This window comes from Natrix helvetica (genome assembly GCF_964273705.1).
Source record: "Natrix helvetica genome assembly, chromosome: 3".
NCBI classification, from domain to species: Eukaryota; Metazoa; Chordata; class Lepidosauria; order Squamata; family Natricidae; genus Natrix; species Natrix helvetica.
Window position 1 is genome coordinate 117,217,976 of NC_138549.1, and position 21,624 is coordinate 117,239,599.

Genomic DNA, 21,624 nt, shown 5'->3' on the forward strand with positions numbered 1-21,624 from the left:
TTGCCAAGTATTAGTCTACCACAGGCAGCATCAAGTGACATATCACGACTTTTCACCTTCACTAAACCGGGCATGGACGTGGCCAGCATGTGACCGTGGTCTACTAAGTATTTTGTGACAGCTGGTTTTTTTTATTGTTGATAGTTGATCCTAAAAGGCAAAGGTTATACACAACTTAAATGTTTTCTCTGCCAATTCTAAGCCTGGTTGCCATACTTGTGGTCATGTATGGATTATATTTAATCCTTTTTTTCACTGTGCTCCTTAATTTCCATTACTAGAACTTGCAGATCATTTACATTTTCAGCTATCAGAATAGTGTCACTTGCATAGTACAGGTTACTAATGTTTCTTTCACTAAAGGGGATGTATGGGGAACTCATCAAATTTGCAGATGACATCAAGCTGGCAGAAATAGCCAACACTCAGAAGATAGGCTTAAGATACAGAAGGTTCTTAACAGACTTGAACATTGGGCACTATCTAACAAAATGAAATTCAATGGTGGAAAAAAATAAGGTTCTACATTTGGGCAACAAAAACCAATAGCATAGATCAGTGACGGCGAACCCTTTTTGGCTCGCATGCCAAAAGCGGGGGGAGTGCAGGGGGGGTCGTGCGTGGTCATGCCACACCCATAGTGCTATGCGCATGACCACAGCATGCATGCGCGCCGGACCAGCACTCCCCCCCATTTTTGGTGTGCGTTTTTGCCCTTCCGAGAGGCCCTCCGGAGGCTTCAGGAGCTTCCCTGAAACCTCCGGAGAGCAAAAAACCAGCCCTCCGGGCAAACTGGAAGTTTGGGAACAGACTTCCAGTTTGCTTGTAGGGCCAGTTTTAGCCCTCCGGAGCCTTCAGGGGCCTCCTGAGGGCTCCTGAATGCTCTGGAGGGCTAAAGTCAGCCCTAGGAGCAACCCGGAAGTCTGTTCTTGAATTTCCAGTTTGCCCGTAGTGGCGGTTTTTTGTGCTCCAAAGGTTTCAGGGAAGCCCCCGGAGGGCGAAAAATGGCCTCAAAAGAACTGGCCAGCTGTGCATGCCCTGACAAATGGCTCCGCGTGCCACCTGTGGCATGCATGCCATAGGTTCGCCATCAAGGCCATAGATGATACCTGGCTCAATATTAATAACTGTGACAGGGGTCTTGGAGTCCTAGTAGACAATCATTTAAATATTAGCCAGCAATGTGCTGCAGCTGCCAAAAAAGCCAACACAGTTTTAGACTGCATAAACAGAATGATAGAATCAAGTTCACCTGAAGTGTTAATACTACTTTATAATGCCTTGGTAAGGTCACACTTGCAATATTTCTTCCAGTTTTGGTCACCACGATGTAAAAAAGATGTTGAGACTCTAGAAGGAGTGCAGAGAAGAGCAACAAAGATGATTAGGGGACTTATAAAACAATTGCTGGAATTGGATATGTCTCATGAACAGAAGGACTAGGGGTGACATGATAGCAGTGTTCCAATATCTCAGGGGTTGCCACAAAGAGGGAGTCAAGCTATTGTCCAAAGCACCTGAAGACAGGACAAAAAGCAATGAGTGGAAAATAATCAAGGAGAGAAGCAACCTAGAGGTTTCTCTAAGGAGAAATTTCCTGACAGAACAATTAATCAGTGGAACAACTTGCCTCCAGACGTCGTGAATGCTCCAATACAGGAAGTTTTTTAAAGAAGAGATTAGACAACCATTTTTCTGAAATGATGACTGAGCAAGGAGCTGAACTAGAAGACCTCCAATGTCTCTTCACACTCTTGTCATTCTATTCTATTCTCATTTTAACCATGCCTACATGCATCCAGTCTAGCTTTCCTTGATAGATATTCAATATATAAACCGAATAAATAACTGAAGAGTATGCAACTTGTGTCACTTCTCATATACTGGAACCAGCCTGTTTCACAACATTCTATCTGGACTATGCCTTCCTGATCTTTGTATAGATTTTGTAGGAGGACAGTAAGATGTTCTGAGATTCTCATTTTTCTCAGGACATTTCACAGCTTGACATAATTGACATTAACTGAAGGCCTTTCTATAATCAATTAAACACATATTGATTTATTTTTGGCAATTCTTTGGTTTTCTCAATTATCTAGCATGCATCAGCACTAAGAAATCTTATTATTACAATTGCTAGTATGCTCAGAAACCGATTTTTGCAATAGAATTTAAAACCTTGCCAGCATATTCTATTTCTATACTTTGCCTTATTCATTGAACAGCTGCAGCTGGTCGGTAAAGATTTGACTTGTTTTCAGCTACTTACTTCCTCTTATGCAGCCACTGCACCTGCCGTTATATTAATGATAAACTCTCCTAAAAATGAGAAATTACCCCATAATCTCTTTCTTAAATCCTTCATGTTGCATAGGCAATAGTAATCCCTATTCTGCTTTTTATAACTTTAGAATGGATCAATAGCTTCACTGAAAAGACAATGATCTTGAAGATTGTTTGGCTGGGGCACAGTTATGAATTCTTGGGGGAGAAATGACCTTTATCAAATGTCACATGTCATTGGATTTTATATCAAACATGGGTCGCATGCTCTGGTTATGCAAATCTCTCTGCCAATATATAGGTATATATATACATGGTTTGAAAAGGTGAATATGGGCATCATTGTGATTATGAGGGATGAACATAAGATGACCTTCCAGGACAGGCTGGTAGTGTCCTGATGAAATTAATTGATATAACAGATTGGAATGCATATTTCTTTTAAAGTTTCTTTTTGCACTGTTGCAAGCAATTCACAGAGTCAGAAATTAAGAATTCAAAAATGCTGTGTCATGAAGACTATGATTCAAAGTTTCTTACAAAACAAGAATGCTACTTGAGGTAACTACTTGAAAAACATTAATAATTACTTAGCATATGCATTATCATTTCTAGATAATAGCAGGAAAATAATGATCTTTAAGATGATTTCCCTATAAAGTGTAACTAAATGATGCATACGCAGTTACTGCTTTGTATTCTTCAAAGTTTCTGTGCATGCATGTGAATGTTGGATTAAGTACTTGCTTAGAAAGGAAAGTTTTGGAACCATACGCATACAATATACAAGTGTGGTATGCAGACTATTAATTCCTGAACATTCAAGGACATGGAAAGTAATTGTAATTTAGAGATGACATAGATTCATGGCAAATCATCATTTCAAAAAGTATTATAAAGAAGAACAGCAAAATTACATTAAATTTATACTTGATCTCTGCAATGTGAGGAACAATTGTTTGGGTTACAATACAAATGTTGGGTTACAATCAAGAGAACAAGTGAAGGGACAAGCTTTGTTTGTTTATCCAGTTTCCTCTCCTTGCAAGAATGCCCTGACACTGTGTCCTGTAGTGCTGAGTCTGCAGCCCCACTAGCTAAATTTATCCCAGCTGCAGTTGTGTTTACAAAGCCGTTCCTGTTTATACTCCTGTTCCATCCTGATCAAATTTCAACCAATGACATTTTACAAACTAAGCGCTATATTCAGTTGCTTTGTCTTTCTTGCTGCTGATTGGCAAGAACAAAAGTGGTTACATGCAAACTTGATTGCTGCTCTATCTCCAAGGTCCCTTCCAACTCTGTTGTTCAACGTTCTGTAAGTGCTCGTATATAGAAACGGAAGAAGCAGAATGACGTTGTCTTGTCTGTTGATATATTTTTGTAAGAATTCTATATCCACCACTTCTGTTGAAAGACTAGGAATCGCCTATGACCGTGATGGTGAACCTATGGAATGTGTGCCAGAGGTTGCATACAGAGTACTCTGCCAGCTGCTCTTCTGATTTCCAGCACGCACATACACGCTGGCCAGTTGGTCTTTGTGCTCGCCAGAGTGCTAGAAACTCAAAGACCAGCTGGCTGGGCAGCATGCGCATGCCGGCCAGCTGCTCTTCTGGCCAGCTACTCTTCATACACTCTGGAAACCCAAAGACCAGCTGACTGGTGTGCATGCACACTGGCCAACTTGTCTTCGGGTTTCCAGTGCGCACGCATGCACATGCATTCCGGTTTGGGCACTCGGTGCTGAAAAGCTTCGTCATCAATGGACTATGATTACTACTTAACTGGTCATCTTCTTGGTTAAGCTACTTAATTTGTAATGTCCATTTCAACACATTTAATTCACTAAGTCATTACTTCTTCCTGAATGAAAATATATATTGACAAGAAGTTTTCATGTGACATTTTACTTTGTCTCAAAAAATTGCAGGAATTGGTAATAGGAAGCTGATTAGACAAACAATCATTTGAATGGTTGAAACGGAGAAGGCAATACTAATGAGAATAGCCTTAGTTTGGGAAGAATAGGATCCCAGATTTAGACAGAAATAAAGAAAGTTAAATAATTCCACGCAACTGCAACAAAATTCTTCTTACTTTGGATTATCTTCAGGCAGAATAAAAGAAATAGAAAATGCCGAAGAAAAAGCATTTGAATTGCTACTAGACAGAATAATACGTGTGTTCAGAGTGACAATTGTAAAGCCTGTTTTCCAGACATTATTCAATTTCAGTTTTCATAAACCCTTACTAGCCTGCCAATAGTGAATGACAGTGGAGCTGCATTTCAAAAGTCTCTGCAGAGTCAACATGTGTGCAGCCTTGCCCACAGAAGCAAATGATGTTCAACCTAAATCTGAGTTCACCTGGTAGCTCTAGATCAGTGTTTCTCAAACTTGGCGACTTTAAGTCCTGTGGACTTCAACTCCCAGAATTCCCCAGCCAGCTATGCTGGCTGGGGGATTCTGGGAGTTGAAGTCCACAGGACTTAAAGTCGCCAAGTTTGAGAAACACTGATCTAGATATTCATATTATCTTCAACATGTCATCTATTTTTACAGCTTCAGTTTTAGCTGCAAATAGCTCGGTGTTCCATTTTTTCTGTTATCACTCCTACAGATCTAGAGTTTCATATGTATTGAACTTAAATGATAAACTTATTTGAACAAGGGTTAAACCCAGACTAATATCTGGACAGAGCAGTACATGAACTAACTATATAAAGTATCAAGAGAAACACAAAGCATATGTGCATTTGATTCATGCAAGCAACTTTTCATCTCCGGACGAGAATTCTTTAGTCAGGAAGTCATGGCCTTGATTACTTTGTCTTCCCCATTTAAGTACATCCCTAACTGCTCCTTGGATGGCTCAATTAGCAAAGTGAATATATTATATAAAGTCTAAAAGATTAAACTATCATAGGCAGCCCATAATTTCATGAAGAAGTCAGGGGAGCATATCCCTCTTATTAACTCTATAACAAATGTGATGAAAATGTTCAAATAGAATGTTAATGCAATGTTACGTGTAATTTTCCCAGGCGATCTCCTGCTGAAATATTTCTTTATTAATAGTAATTGAGGGTATAAATTATGAATGAGGCAACTTTCTCCTTTCACCAAGAAAGACGTCCTAATAGCAATAATTCTTTCTAATCATTTTTGGATAGTGAAGAGAGATGGAGCAAGCAATTCTTTTTTAAAAATAAAAAAGCTGATCAAGAGAACACAAAAGGCAGAAGAAGAATAAATATCCGTAACAGTATTAAGGCATAGAAGGAGGAATAGTCTATATAAACATTAAGTGTTTTAGATGTAAGATAAATATCCTATAATATGGAGTTTAGTTTGTTCAAAGAGACCTAGAATGAACAGTTAAATGCGTTTTGAAACTTGATGGCCGACTTTTGTATTTAACTGCCTCTCTGATATACTAAAAAAATGTCAAAATCTCAACTTTCAAAGTATTCAATATCTGACATAAACAAGCAAATACTTGGGCCACATGTTACCACAAAACATATTACGATAAATTCAAATAGCCATTTAATATTGTTCAGTTCCTCTTAAACCCTGCAGAACTGTGACAAAATATAATTTGAGCAGCAAAGAAAGTCTGTGATAGGTGGCCGTTGTCTTCTTTAACCTTATTTTTAGCAATAGCACTTACACTTATATACCACTTCATAGTGCTTTTACAGTCCTCTCTAAGTGGTTTACAGAGTCAGCATATTGCCACATTATTCCACTTAGCTTGGAGCTGTATCTAACACAAAGCATGGACTGAAATTGTCTGTTTTAGGAATGAGCAATTCACATCCATGTGTTGCATGTAGCTTCAAAGTCCCTTTATACCCCCCCCCCCACAAGCACCTAGTTCAGTAACAAACCTAGAATAGCTTTAATTATTTTAATTTCTTTAAACTATACAAATACATCTGATAACAACTATATTCAAAACATTTCAACTGCAGATAAGATAGACCTAAATCCCTCTATAAGAGCTGTTGTAATTAGCACATATAGAACAGAAAGCGATTTTTACTGACTAGATGTGCATCTAATCTGTGCTTTAACTTAGTCTCGGAACATAGTTTATCTCTGTATTTTTAGAAAATATATTTGAGATTTACAGAATATATGCATCAGTTGAACTCGACTTAGTAGGCAAACAAGCAGTACTTTTGTTTTGCAAAAGAATGATTAGATGATTCCTTTTTGAAACTGAAGCTTCAAAGTTCCCATCTATCACTCCTTGTTCAATTTATTTCACTCATGGAATGCATTTGTGGCCAATATTTCTTTCCCATAATCAAGATGTCACTTACCATTTTTCATGAACAACTTGGGGCCCAACAGCATATTATGTTAAATAGGTAGTTTGCCCTTGTGTGCTTTTTTCCCTTTATAAAAATCTTTCAAGGTGATCAATATAGGTAAGCATGGCCTAGGAAGGATGAATGCAACTTTTGTTATTTTCATTGGATTCATTGCACCAAATACACAGATGCACTTTCTTTCTATCTAGCATCATTTTTTGCTGTTTCCGATTTTTTCTTTCCCACTTCTTCCCTACCTCTAAGCTTGCTGGAGAAAGGAAGATCACTCATGTCTTCAAACTAAACTGATTACTTGCTAAATGTGTTTAAAACTGACTCAAGAGCTTCACATGGCCTCATGATAAGTTACCCATCCCAGGACTAAGTCTAGATATGAAAAAGGCATGCATATGCTTGTTATACACAGCTTACACGCTGTTTTCTTATAATAGATGTATGGTAATGTGTTAAAGCCATCAATTGGTCAAGTGGCTCTTCAGTCAGATGGTGCATTCTACTGCATTTTAAATTCCCATGCTATAATTCTGTACCTGCAAATTATAATGACTAAATTGCTACTTGTAACTCCTTCACTATATTGCTTTACAAATGAAATGGCAAGTTATATTGTTCATGATATAAGTTTTTCAGAGTTTTGAGTAAGCGTAGGTTGAAATACTGAAAAGAAATATAAAAAACAACTGAAAATGCGGTAAAAACAGGCATAAGATGGTCTTTCTCATAGGATCAAATAAACTTCCTTTTCACTTTTGATTGAAAAGTACTGAACTCTTTCCCAATTGGTAAGCAATGAAAAGACCTATGGAAAACTTCCACAGTTTTACTGTTCATCTACTTGTGTTCCTCTCTTATTAAATAAAAACTGAACCCCAAAGACTCACTTCAGCTCTTTCTTGAAGCCTGCAAACAACGTGGACATACTAATATAACTAGGAACCAGGTTACTCACATTTTCATACTGTACTGGATTTAAATCAGAGTGATTTAGATTTTCTTTCCTGATAATCAGAATGAAACATTTATACTTAAGCCAAATCACCATTTTGGAAAACAAGGATTTCCTAATTAATTAAAGAAACAGAAAGTGAGGGCCTAATGAGTTTTGGGGGAAAGGAAGGTTGTCTTCTTGAAATCGGGAATGGGATGTGTCTTTGCTATTGCAACCTACTAGGCTCAAATGAAGTCTACTAGATTGGTGAAGGGAGTTGGATTGAAGTGAGGGCAACACCTGCGTCCTTCCTCCTATTCACCTGATTGAATTTGCAGTCCACTGCTCATTCTTTTTGCAGCTGCAAGCCATGAATGCCGAGCTGCCAACCCCATACTTTTCCTTTCAAAAGAGGGGCTAATTCAATTATCCCAGTGGCATTAGCTTCTATGAAGGATAGCTCACCAGCATAGGCTATGTCCTGGATATAATATTAAAGTCCCTACTACCTTGCTCAGGGCAGATTAAACTCTATTCATTGTTTTAATGCTGGGCTCCCCACAAGATTCTGTACCTTAACTCTATTACCCCCTGCTTGGAACTGCCTGACCCATTGTTACTACTCCCTCTGATAATTCACCTCTCTGGAAACTTTGCCTTCTTGACCTCCTCATGGAGCAGCAAAATGAGGCTGAATCATATGTTCTATGGCACAAGCAGAGCCATGCCTCCCTCTGCCTACTTTCTTGATAGCTGCCCTATATCTCAGGTAAGGTCCACTGTAAGTGATGAGGTTTCTTCTTTGTCTCAAGGGCTCTGAAGAATAAGCTTCTGCCTAGACTGGAACATGCTAATATGCAGTCATACTTAAATGAAAAGGAGAAGAGCAGAGAAAGAAAAATTGGGTGCAATGAGTTTTGTGTCAAAGCAAAAGGAAATAAAACAAGTACAAATCTACTAGGACTGTCCTCAGAGCATTTTTCCTGCTATTCATCAATAATTATTGCTCTTAATATTTTTAACCTATAGGGTTCCAACACAACATGCCCTTTTCATTCCAATCAACTTTAGCTGAAGAATAAAACTGAAGCTAACATCAAGTTTCAGCTTTTCTCACAGATATATGTGAGATTTTATGAGCTGTCCTAGGTACTGCAGATTTGCTGATGAAATAACTGTTTTAACCTGTGAGCTGTTTAATCAAGTTTTATTGAATGTATTATAAGTGTTCACAAATATATTAAACTACCCTAAGCAAGCTCCTCTGTGGCTTACAACTATGCATGAAACTCAAGTTACCTCATGTAATGGTCACTGTTCCCACTGATTTCCTATACTTCATTTGGCTTCTATTTCTAGCAATCTGCCTGATGAAGACCAAGAAGTGTCAGCTGCTGCACATGTAGCTTATCTCCCTGACAAGAAATGTGTTTCTTGGCGCACAATACCACTAACCCTAAGTAAAACAAGATCATGAAAAATATAGATCAATTTCAAAAAAGAAAAACAAAATGATTCCCAATACTGAAATAAAGTCTGTGGATTTTCTCAGTGGTACTTATCAAGTTACCTATAGAAAGACCCTTGTCTAATGTAAAAAATTACATATTTTTTTTACTGGAGTTATTGCTATTATTTAAAAATTATGGATGTACATAAGATGTTTGTTCTCCTCCCAAGTTATATTCCAGTTTCTGTAACCATGTGTTGTCATTTCTCTTTAGCCATTTATTTCTAGTTCAGTTGTAGCGTAAGAGGAAGTCAGTTTTCATCTGGAGAATCCTGAGTTTTGTGGCTCTTGGAAGCAAGCCACTTCATCATTAGAGGATTCTTACCATATTCCTCCTCCTCCTTTTTCCTGAATTTCAGTTGTACAATTGTTCTTCAACCTGTAAGAAGATGGTGGCCTAATACCTCTGCATTTCCTCCTTAGTATCCCTAGTATCCCTAGCAATAAAGCAAACTGAGATTGACAAGAATGCTACATTCTCTAATGTGAAAAGCACCAGGCTACTTGGATTTTATGTATCCTCCCCCTGTCCCCTCAGCTGCCCAACTTTCTTTTAAAGCTTTCTGGAGCCAGAGTGACAGGACCTTAAGGTACCGTAGTGATTTTTGCTCTGTATTCTCAATGCTGTAAAGTCGGCAGCAGAAAAGATGATTGTGGATTATTTTCAAGCAGTTTTTAATGAACTGGAGAGTTGAAATGGTGATAGTGTGGAAATGCCATGAATAATTAAACATTGTTAACATGAAGAAGAACCACAAGGCATATTGAATACTAGGTAGGTGGCAGTTATGTCTCTTCACAGCCCATCCACTCTTCAATCAATAGAAACAAAGGCTGAATGAGAAGTAGCTAAAGTAACAGGAAATGAAGCCTTGCACAGTGGAGAACACAAAATGACTAGAAGTTAACACAAAGGGAAATTGCAGTAATAGGTCTAGGGGTGTAAGTTAGACTCTTGGGCACATGAACCTCTTTCTTGGCTTTTCACTGCAATGTAGCATGTAGAACATGGGTGTCAAACCTGTCACATCACTTTGCCGTCACATGATGCATCACAACTTTTTTCCCTTTGCAGAAGGAAAGGGGTGGGTGTGTCCTGCGCATGATGCATCTGGCCCGCAGGCCACCAGTTTGATACCTCTGATGTAGAAGGTTTACCATATGCAGCTTCTATGCTTTGGAACCTCTAGCAAAGAGGAATCTGAAGGTATCTTTCCCCATCCATAAATGATCTCAAAAAACAAAACAAAACCAGAAAGGACACTCATACAGATCCTTGTTAAAATTTTATTACTAATCAGCAGCTATACTGATTAGTATAGCTAATCAGAGCAGAGGAGGAAAAAGATAACAATGAAGCAAACTGGAAATTAACAATGAGAAGAATGAAAGTAGTGAATTACTGTATCCTGAGAACACAAACAAATACCTGTATCTTTTTCTGAAGGAATCAGAAATCACATGTTTATGAGAACCATTTGAATCAAGTCAGTCTTAAGGATACTAGCCTTTCAGTTATTGATATCAACTACTTTCAAAATTAATTATTACATCTAATTATTTTGAAAATCTCGAACTCTAAAATCATACTTTTTCCATAAGACTAAAAGCTCCACCCCAAATTCCTCTCCCTCTCTCTCTCTCTCTCTCTCTCTCTCTCTCTCTCTCTCTCTCTCTCTCTCTCTCTCCCTGCCCCCCAAGGACGTGGGTACTAATCTTCCCATTCATCTATCTTCAAAGCACTATGCCTGCACATGCACGTCTTTGAAAAGCTTCCTAGCTTGTCATATATCTGTCTAATTAATATTATTCCTAGCCTAGCACAGTCTTTTCCCCTTAATAAGCAAAGTGCTGACTTTATTACAGGTTTCTTCCTCACTTATTACTTTAAATCATATTCAGAAAATAGCTTACGGAGACAAATGCCCAAATGCCACTCCAATCAGCACCTTCACCCAAAACTTATCTAGGCTCACTAAATTTAAAGAATGCCAAAGTGGGTGGGTGGAGGGGAGTCTACCAGGATGCATTCCAAGAGTTCCCAGCTGCCAGGGGGTTCTCAACTGAACAGAAAGGTCAATAGGTTACTGATGTGTTGTCTGGTCGAAGCAAAACAAGATGTTAAATGTACACTAATTAGATGGGATTCAATATGGCTGCCTCAGCAAAACTGGTTTAGGTCACAAAATTGTGGAGGAAATTTGTAGCAGATGTACACAGGAATAAGATTATTACATTATGAGATGTGGAAGATGAATCATTAATCTGTCAAATTTAACCTATACGTCACTTTCCAATAATGCCCAGGAATACAGACCTTGGTAAACATGGGAATAAAGACATATAACCCATGTGACCTCCTAAACTATGTCCATTTCTCCATAGGCATCTGGTATCATAAGTAAGTATTTTGATAGCATGGCCTGCTACTTATAAAGCAGCATGACAAATGGTGTAAGCAATCAATCCTCATACTGCCAGAAATCAATACTTTCTTTAGTTGGAATGATGTATCTTTAGGGCAGTACTATTCCAATCATGGCACTACCCTTTCACAAGGGCACTACCCTTTCCAATTTTTATTTTACTTTTGTTTATTTATTAAATTTATTTGCGGCCGATCTCACCACAACTTTTTAATTTTGTTTAGATTTCAAAATATTTAATTATTTACTTGCTGTATTTGCTGATAAAATCTCTATTCATATTTTGTCCTAACACGCCCAGGCCATATATTTAGTTTTTAAGTCTATGACAATGGTTTAACTGAGTAAGCCATCGTCCATTAACTATAGCAAGGAGGGTGAACCTATGGCACACGTGGCCGAAGTGGCACACAGAGCTATGTTGCCTGGCACACGCAGCATCGCCCGTTCCTCTTCTGGGTTTCTGGAGTGCATGGACGCGTGACGATCAGCTGGCCTTTGTGTGTGTGGCAATGCCGGAAATTAGAAGAGGTGGTCTTCCATTTCCCAGCAAAACATATCACTCATTATTTTCATTTACCAGCATATCTTTGGGCCCCACATAGGCCAGGAATACTACTCAAGAAAGAGCAGGTCACCTGCCAAAAATTCATTAAAGTAGTGAAGGGGAACCCAGTACTTGATAGGATCACAGACGGCACACTATAGAGTCAAACAAAGACAAGTAATACTGTGGTGAAAGTTCAGCCAGAAAGCATGCAGCTGGGCTCAATAACCATTTGGTTACAATGTTATGGCTAATATGATTACTTATGGCTTGATGCTGTGTAAACCCAGGTACTTAGACTTAATTTAGCAACAACAAGAGGCTGGTGAAATAATCCAGGATGGATTAGAGGAAAAACAATTTAGAAAGAAATAACTGTGTAGAGAAAAAGAATGGTGAATTTAAAGGGGTGGGATTGTTTGGGAGACCAAACACTACACCTATCATGTATTCTAATGATTGAGTAAACTGCTTTTCTTTTTAAAATTACCTTTATACCTTTCTGCAAAACAGCTATTTTATGACTAGCTATTGTTACCACATAATCACTGCATGAATGCAGAATACCCCACTTGATTTGTAGCCGTGTTGTGATGCCGATGATATCTTCTCAAAATTCCAAATAAGTTTTGAAACCTTTCATCTAGACCCAATTTTTGCATAACAAAGTATAGTTTGCAAATTAGAAATGATTAATGTCATAACATCCACCTTTAAATCTTGTACTGACTGAATAGCACAGAACACTTTTTAATCTTAGATTTCTTCAGGAAGTAACATGTCCCTGCTCCTGAATGACTTAAGGTTCCTAGTCTGGGTGTTAAGGTGAAAGGGTTATATATGTTGGGCTTGGCTCCTCTGGTTGTAATGCAATTTCTCAGCTCTCACATCTATATTTATTCAGTTTTGTAACACCACTCCACACCACCACCATCACACTTGGGCAGCAGTTATTGATCAGTCTAATGGAAGAGATCCAATTGCACACACTCTGGCGTGTCTCTGCATAGCCTCTCCCACTCCAGGCCAGCCAATCAATGCTGTGATGCTTCCGAAAATTTGAGATAATCCAATTTGAACATGTGCTCTACCTTAATAAAATCTGTACTTTTCCCTTCCTCTTTAAAGCACATGCTTGGATCTTTCCAAGTCAGCTGCAAATCCTATCAGCGCTACTAGTGCACTCTCTCAGAAACATGAACCAAACAGGCCCAAGAGAAAAGCGCCTAGACGTAATGAGGGCAGTGGACATGGCTCTTGGTGAATGGAAAGCTATTCAGTTCCCCGTCGTATATAAAAGAACATCCAAGTGTTTACTCTGGCTAAAATTCCACATCCAGATGGGTGAAATGAAACCTCAACAAAGAATCTCAGTGTATCAATTACAGACATCTCTCAATATTTTTAACAATTCCTTTAGTAAAGTGTTGTATGCCCAGACCCAGCCACCTTTGTTAGGATTTATTGATATTTCATTTTTGTTAATTTACAGCCATTTATCTTTTGGGGGCCATTATCAGATATGATAGAAGAAAACTCTGAAGTTGTATAACATAGGAGAAAAAGCAGAATAACTTGTGGCTTCCTTTATATTGGTTGTAAATCAGAGGTGGGTGTCTGCCAGTTCGGCCTGGATCGAGCGAACTGGTAGTGGCAGTGGAGGCTCACCCACCCGCCTGTTGCACACACAAGCGAGCACACACGGATGAGCAAACTGGTAGTAAAAAAAAAAGGAAACTCACCACTGTTATAAATGCAGTATATCATAACATATATTATCCAAACATCTGTACACATTCCCACAGTAATTCCTATATGATTATTTAATAAGGTGGGGCAATATTACTATTGCAAAGGGGAAGCTGAGGTTAAGAGACAACTTCCCTCTGAACCTTATAAACCAATGACAGAGCAGCAGGGATTTGTTGGCACCCAGCTTATACTTAACCCCTATGTTACAATCAGTATTGCATGTCAATTTTAATTGGGGAGGAAAGATGCCATCACTTTGTAATTACGTAATGAAAAACATATTTCTTCAAGGTAGTTATTTCTTGAAATATCTCCTTTTCTCTTACTTTGGACATTTACTAATTGTGAATCATCTAAATACTATGACTTCCCTTTCAAATATTAAAAAGAGTGAAACATTCCTAAGAAATATAAATGTGCAAGCCAGTTGCTGAGCAAGGTGGTTGTTAAATGAGTCCCGCCTGATTTTATGACCTATTTTTGCCATAGTTAAGTGAATAACTGCAGGTTTTAAGTGAATCACGCAGTCATTAAGCAAATCTGACTTTCCCGCATTGACTTTGCTTGTTGGAAGATTGATAGAAAGGTCACAGATGGTGGTATCATGTGGACCCTGCAACTGTCGTAAATAACATGCTGGTTGCCAAATGCCTGGAATTTATCATATGACCATGGGGAGACTGTGATGGTCATAAGTATAAGGACTGGTTGTTAATCACTTTTTTCTGTACCTTGTAACATCAAACTGTCACTAAACAAATGGTTGTAAATTGAGGACTACCTCTAATCTTCAGAAGTTATTCAGAACAGCTACAATAGATGTAGAATAAGAACACGAGTCAGAACAGCACATTTTATGCAGGCATTGTTTTGTGCCAATTATGGATGAATGGAAAGTACTACTAACAAAGAAAGTATAGTTTATCCAAGACTCTAATCCAGCCTCCTGTTCCAATTGTAAAGGTGCAGAATACTCAGTCCAGATAGTTCCTACAAACAGCATGGACAGTATATACACTTGTCAGATGACACAGGCAGAAAAATGTATTGGGTCTAAATTAAGTTACAGCTACATCTCCCTGTGTAACATACCAACACACAGTAACAGGAGGATATACAGTTTCTTCCCAGAAAAAAAAAACTGGATTCAAATATTGCTTGTTCTTCTTGAAGAATGCTATAACACCTGTCTTTTTATCCCTGATGCAATTAACAGTCCAAACTGATGCACGGATTCCCTTGAAACATCCAGAGATCATGCCTGTTCCTCTGTACAATGAAGGAAAAACTACTGTAAACTGAGACAGCAACAACTCACTCAGGAATAGGGTCACACAGGCTGCCAGTTGAACTTGAGCCCTCTGGATCAATGGTATGCCCCATTCATGTCCGTCAGGGCTGAAACTCAATACCAATGCTCAATACTTTCAGGGGGAAGAGCAGGAGTGATGCTACTGATGACTTCTCAGCTCTTCAAAGAAAATAGCAAATTGAAAGGCTTGTCAGGAGTCACAACAAAGCAGGGCAGGGATGTGCTGAATGTCAGAAAGGTTACAACCAGATGTAGGAAAGAAAGGGAGGGCAGATGGACCAAAGGATGTAACTATCGCTACCAGTCTATCTTATCAGAAACTTTTATGTGCAACAATTGTAGCATTAAACAAGGATTATCAGTATTCAATTACTCCGCACTATACAATTTTTAGAAAAATACATCTGATTTTTTTCATTCTTCCTATTTCATTACCTTTTGTTTTGGATTAATATTTACTAAAATATTTATATATTTTCTTTAAAAATATATAACCACGTATTATATCCATTACAAAAATAAGACAGTCATCTCTTTCCTAAATTCTGATGGGTTGAAACATACGCTTATTTTTCCCAGGAATTCCATTAGCTGTACAGGCACATGCATGTAAATGATATCCTAAATACAAGTCACATCCTACTGGAAAGCATGAGCTGTGACAACTCAAGTTGTATAACAAGTTTTTCATTAGTTTCTATTCCAAAGCTCACAAAATTACATCCCTTGCCCTCTCATGTACACTACTTCCTTCTGTTATAGAAGTGCCACAATAAATAATAGTAATATTTCAAAAGACACAGATCTTGAGCTTTCCACAAGGCTCAATTGTGGAATTAAATATTTATAAATGATGTTTAGTACACCTTTTGTTCTGTAGATAATATATGCTGACACTGGAGAACCAACCTAGTTCAATGTGATTACATAGAGAGATAAATGACATGATTCACAGTTTTTTTCTTACAGGACTCGTAAGGCTTTCAGTATATCCTTGAAAATTAAAAATTGTAACTTTCTACATACAACAGATACATACAGGATTTGGAAACTACACAAATCAGGATTTTGAATATCTGTCAGGTGCAAAAGACCAGATCCACATGTGAAGGTCCAATTAAACTGATTTATTGCTAAAAAGCCTATGCCCAAGAATCTTCTCAACTAACAGCACCCTCTTGGTCAAAAGAATAGATACGGGTCAACAGAATTTGGGGGGTGGGTAGGTGGAAGGGAGAGGTTGGACTTAGTTTGCTTGTGGCTACATATGAATTCTAGGCTGATTCCTCTTTGAACTCTGCCCCAGGTACTGCTACCTCGCCTCCTACAATATCCCCTCCATTGAACAGGTTTTTGAAGAGGGAATCTATTATTAAATCTTCATCCAGGAAACATGTCACTGCGTTTATTTGGTTTGCCAGCTGTGCCTATATTCTGTGCAGACTGAACTGTTTCTTATCTGCAATGATTTACTGCGCAGGCCACTCATTCCTTCTTAACTTTCACTTCTGATCTTTTGTTCGCCTGCCAAGGGAGGTAGGCACAGAGCTCTGCCAAGATGTGATTAGTTCAGTTAGCAAGTTTGTATTTTTACTTTCTTTTATATTAAAATGTTTTTTTATTAGATCATGCCTCGGGTTTATTTTTCGCTTATTTCAAAAGTGTACTACAAGGAAATTCCACAGTCCACACTTCCATAATTCAAGGCGGAATCTCACACCCTAACACAAACTGCACATGTTCTAAATCTGATGACATTTAGTTTAATTTCTGGATGGAAAATTTTCTGGGAGCACTATATTTATTATTTTGAGATTCTTAAATAAAAGAGGGAATATAAAAACATGAAACAATTATCACATGCACTAAAAAAAAATAAACTGATGGCATGTTTAAAAAATCAATAGGCAAGATCTTCAACAAACATTGTTTCAGTTTTCCTAGGGACTGAGAACTGGTGCACAATTGTTTTAATATTTTTATAAACGTAAGGTAAATTTGGTTCTTTTGAAAAGATCAGAGTCAAATTGCTATTCCCACCAATTGTGGCTAACATAAAGTCATCTAAATAGTTATTAAAAGTGTTGGTTGTACAAGAAAATAATAATTTCTTTGCAAATGATTCTTTGGGAGGGGGCGGAAATCTAGGTAGTATTTTGCAGCTGTCCCCACCTTCTTTCAACTCTCCACTGTGGCGCAGGTGTTTATCAAAGAGCAAAAGCTCTGATTGACAGCATATGTCCTATAAAATAGTCTTGCTGAGCAGATCAGGCATCAAGTGTAAATAACAAGCAAAAAAGTGGTTGTGCAAATCAAAGGTTCAAAACTAATGACACACAGCATGCAAGAGGACTGAATGGGAGGGTCTGATGTTCTGCAGCAGTAATGAAGTTGGTGTTAAAGATTATTTAGAAATTGTTGTTTGCAGCTGCTAGAAGGGCTAGGCAGGCCCTTAAAACAAAGGATCAGATTTAAAAGGAATGACTTGGAAGGGGAGGGGGAGATTGGAAATCTAGCATCAGCTCAGGGTTGAACATTTTCTGGAACCTTTCCTTCTATTGTAGTCAAATGGCCTTCTCTAGTTCCTAGGAACAATACTAATTTTCTTCTCCATCTGTTCCCAATTGTAGAAGGTACGTGGCCTTGACAGTCCTGAATTACGCAAAGAAAACAATGCTTAGCAGAGCCATGGGGAATTATGTTTTCCACACACCTGAACTGTAGAATTCACAGACCTAAAGAGAAGATAACAGAATAATAGAGCTGGAAGGAATCTTGGAAGTCTTCTAGTCAGATTCCCTGCTCAAGCAGGAAACCCTATACCATTTCAAACAAATACTGTAGCTGTCCAATCTCTTCCCACCCATAACTTTTGGAAGCAACACTGATTAATTGTTCTGTCAGGAAATTTCTTCTTACTTCTAGGTTGGTTCTCTCCTTAATTAGTTTCCACCATTGCTCCTGCCTTCAGATGCTAGGCTTTCTTTCCAATTACCTTGAAGAGATGTATCATTTTTATGTAGGAGCTCAATGATGGGTATATAGTCCTTCCTCTTTTTCCACACAATATACACATGAAGGCGGGTTGGGGTGGTAAACGCACATTTTACACAGCTTTTCAATGAACTTCATTTGTTTGCTAGAGGTTCCAGACAGCTTCAAGAATATTTTGGAGCTCTCCATAGTTACTTTCTACATTTATTTACTTGAACAATTTGGTATCATCAGCAAATCCAACCATTTCACTAATTTCGGCCATAAGTCGTGATCTTTATAAACGAATTAAAAGCTACTATGGACAAAGAAGAGACTCGTTCTACATATTCCTCTACTGTGAAACATATTCATTTATTCCGATTCTGGTTCTTTTCCTTAACCAGTTATCAAGCGAGGAGCCACCTCTGATCCCCTGGAGATTGTATTTGATTATTTTCTCTTTCACAACATTTTCTATCATTTTATTCTGAACGGATATTAAGCTAAATGGTCTATAATTTCCCAAGTCCCTACTTGATCCCTTTTTAAAATTGCAGTCATATTGGTTATTTTCCAAACCTCAGATATAAAAGATATACTATATATTTCTATCAAATGTCAGTACTTGCACATTTTTAGTTCTCTAAGAACTCTTAGATGGGTCCTCTATGGACCAAGTGATTTATTTATTTTTAATCTGTCAAGTGAGAAAATGTATACTCTTCACGTTTTGTTGTTTCTGTTTGCCACAGTGCGAGTCCACTCCTGAAAAAAGCCAGCTCAAGCAGAGGCATCTGCCCTCAGCAATAAAAAGACAAGCAAAATTCTTTGTCATTTCCCTATCCTCTTTCAGCACATTTTATCAGCCCCTCACCCAATCATCTCACAGCCTCCTCATTCTTTTTCCTATTTCAAAGCTATTTTGAAAATATTTGACATTGTCTTAATGTTCCTTTTAATCTCTTTTTGTGCTAACTTCTATTCTCTTTGTGTATATATTTTTTTTACCAAACTTTATATCTTTCTTATTCTCATTTGGCCACAATTTGTTTTAAATATATTCTCATAGATTCTTTGTCTCTGCTGTGCTTATCCACTCAACATTGAAATGCTGCTTGAACCAGTGCTAGTAGAAGTCCTAGTCAACAATCCAAATGTTCTGTCACTGGTGAGTGGCTGGAAGAAGGTAAATGTAAAAGAGATTTACTCAGCTGCTTTAAGCAATGACCCAAAGAACAGGAACTGAGCATTTCCTTCTTCCAGCTGCTGTTTTTTCTCATGGTCTCCTGCTTACCTCCTGCCCTTTCACCCTGGACTGCACCTATCAGGACCTAGGGTTTGAATGAAGAAGGAAGAGAGAGAAAAGAGGAAGGTAATCTCCAGCTGCTGCTTTTCTCCAGCATATGGTCAACTGCTTGTTCATTCAAGTGATCTATCACAATTAAGCTGCCAACTTCTGCCTTCTCATTCTAGGTAATGCCAGCAGATTTGATGCATGCTCAGATGGCTTATGCCATGATAGTTTTGACTACACAAACTTGTTATTGATTGGCAAAGGGGGGGGGGAAGCCTCTATCCTAGTTTATAAAAGATAACTGAGTTTTGTCTTTTGAAATTGGGCCGGTTTTTAAATTAAGTTCTTCAGCAATGATCCACAAGGCCTGAAGATTTGGTTTCAGCATCTAGTTAGTGATGTAAAATAGGATTGACAATCTCACATGATCTAGCTAAGACAAGACATGTCTTTTTAAAAAGCAAAAAAAGGCTATTAAAATCTTAACTCATAAAAATTAGCAGATTTTGGTAATAAAAAAGCAAATGTATTAAATAACAGTGGTAAAACACAAGTACAAAACAATGTTCTGTCTGTGGCTAAGTAATTTGAAATGAACCAGCATTTATGTTAGATTTACTCTAACATAAATCAGATTTGACAATAAATAAAATAAATGTATCCTTAAATGGATAATTTTTAGATGGGTTAATCAGCTGAATGAATTTCAGCCTAATAATCTCAGAGAGAAAATGAGAGTAAGGGAGAAAACAATAGATCGGAGTAAAAAAGAGTAAAGCAATGGAGACATGGCTGAATATTTCTAGCTGGAATTCTGGTGTACATGTGTTGGGATTCTGTATATTATTGTTAAAGAATCTAGTGTTTGGTATACAAATGCTTTACTTACATGTAAATAAATTAATATGTGGTATAGTGGTTGAAGGACTGAACTAGATAGAATTAGTTCATGTTCAAGTCTATCATCAGTCCTTGGAAACTCACTTCGTGATTTCAGGTCAGACTTTCTTTCTTAGTTCAACCTACCTCATAATATTATTGTTGTAGGTACACTAAAGAAAATGTGCTGTTTACAACACTTTGAGCTCTTGGAGGAAAGACAGGATTATCTATCTATCTATCTATCTATCTATCTATCTATCTATCTATCTATCTATCTATCTATCTATCTAGCTAGCTAGCCATCCATCCATCCATCCATCCATCCATCCATCCATTTGATAAACAGAATATGAAAAACCATTTTAAGTCTCCACCACTTATACAAGGAAATTAAATCAGAAAGTTCAACACATGCACATTCATATTATTCCAAGAAATGGTATGTGACTTAACAATTATAGCAACAGTGTAAATTCTGGTGTGACGCAGTGATTAAAAGCTGGACTGAGACAGGGGAAGTTAAAGTATGCAATGTTTGTTTCTGGAGAAAAGGTGGGATTTGACTCTAACAAATACATGTGATGCACAAATACTTACTAATAGTCTGGAAGTTGTCACCCTCAGCACATCTGTACAGCACCAACTGACAACATTATATTAGTTGATAATTTGATATTTATAACCTAGTTATAAACTATCAATTCTAAGGAATGTTTCTTTAAATGTTTAAATGCTTCTTTAAATGTTTAAATGCTTTCTCAGATACAATTGCTGTCCCGAGTGTCTTCTGAAGCTGGCGGTAACTGAAAAGAACTCCTTGAACCTGATATGGCTTCATTGGGAATTATAGAAGAGGCTAGGCATATCACTGCCTTCAGCTAGCCTTTGGTCTACAGCTCTATCCCAAAAGCACTTTATGATTTCCTTGGAAATTAGCTTTCCCAGAACTGAGAGTTATCAAGCATTATATTGTTTCAACAGATGAAACATTTAGCATCTCCCAAGAGATGAGTGGAAATCTACTTTTCAAAATTCTTCTGTATCCAAGCACAAACGAGGACGTGAAGAATGTCATGTCAAGCTCATGCATTTTGTCTGCCTTAAGAAAGCAGGAAAATGGTGCTATGACCTACAGAGCTAGTCTCGGGAGTTCAACCTAAGGCTTCTCCTTCATACACAGCCACTTTTATTTCAAGGAATACTTCTATGCTTTTCCCAACTGCATGTTTGCAGGCTCTCTCCTGGTGGCTTTGCCGCAGCTCCCGTTTGATGTTGGACCAGATGGGAGCCTGGCCCAAAGATAAATAAACCGATCAAGTCTGAGAAAACAATCCCACAATTCTCCTGACCTCCTGCCCACATCAATGCA

At 37.9% G+C, this 21,624-nt stretch overlaps 1 protein-coding gene across 1 annotated transcript in view; it reads right to left on the bottom strand.

Annotated features, from left to right (window-relative positions):
- The window catches only part of RNF220 (ring finger protein 220), a 349,771-nt gene that overhangs the window by 235,959 nt on the left and 92,188 nt on the right, over window positions 1-21,624 (bottom strand). The gene's annotated exons all lie outside the window — the stretch shown is intronic.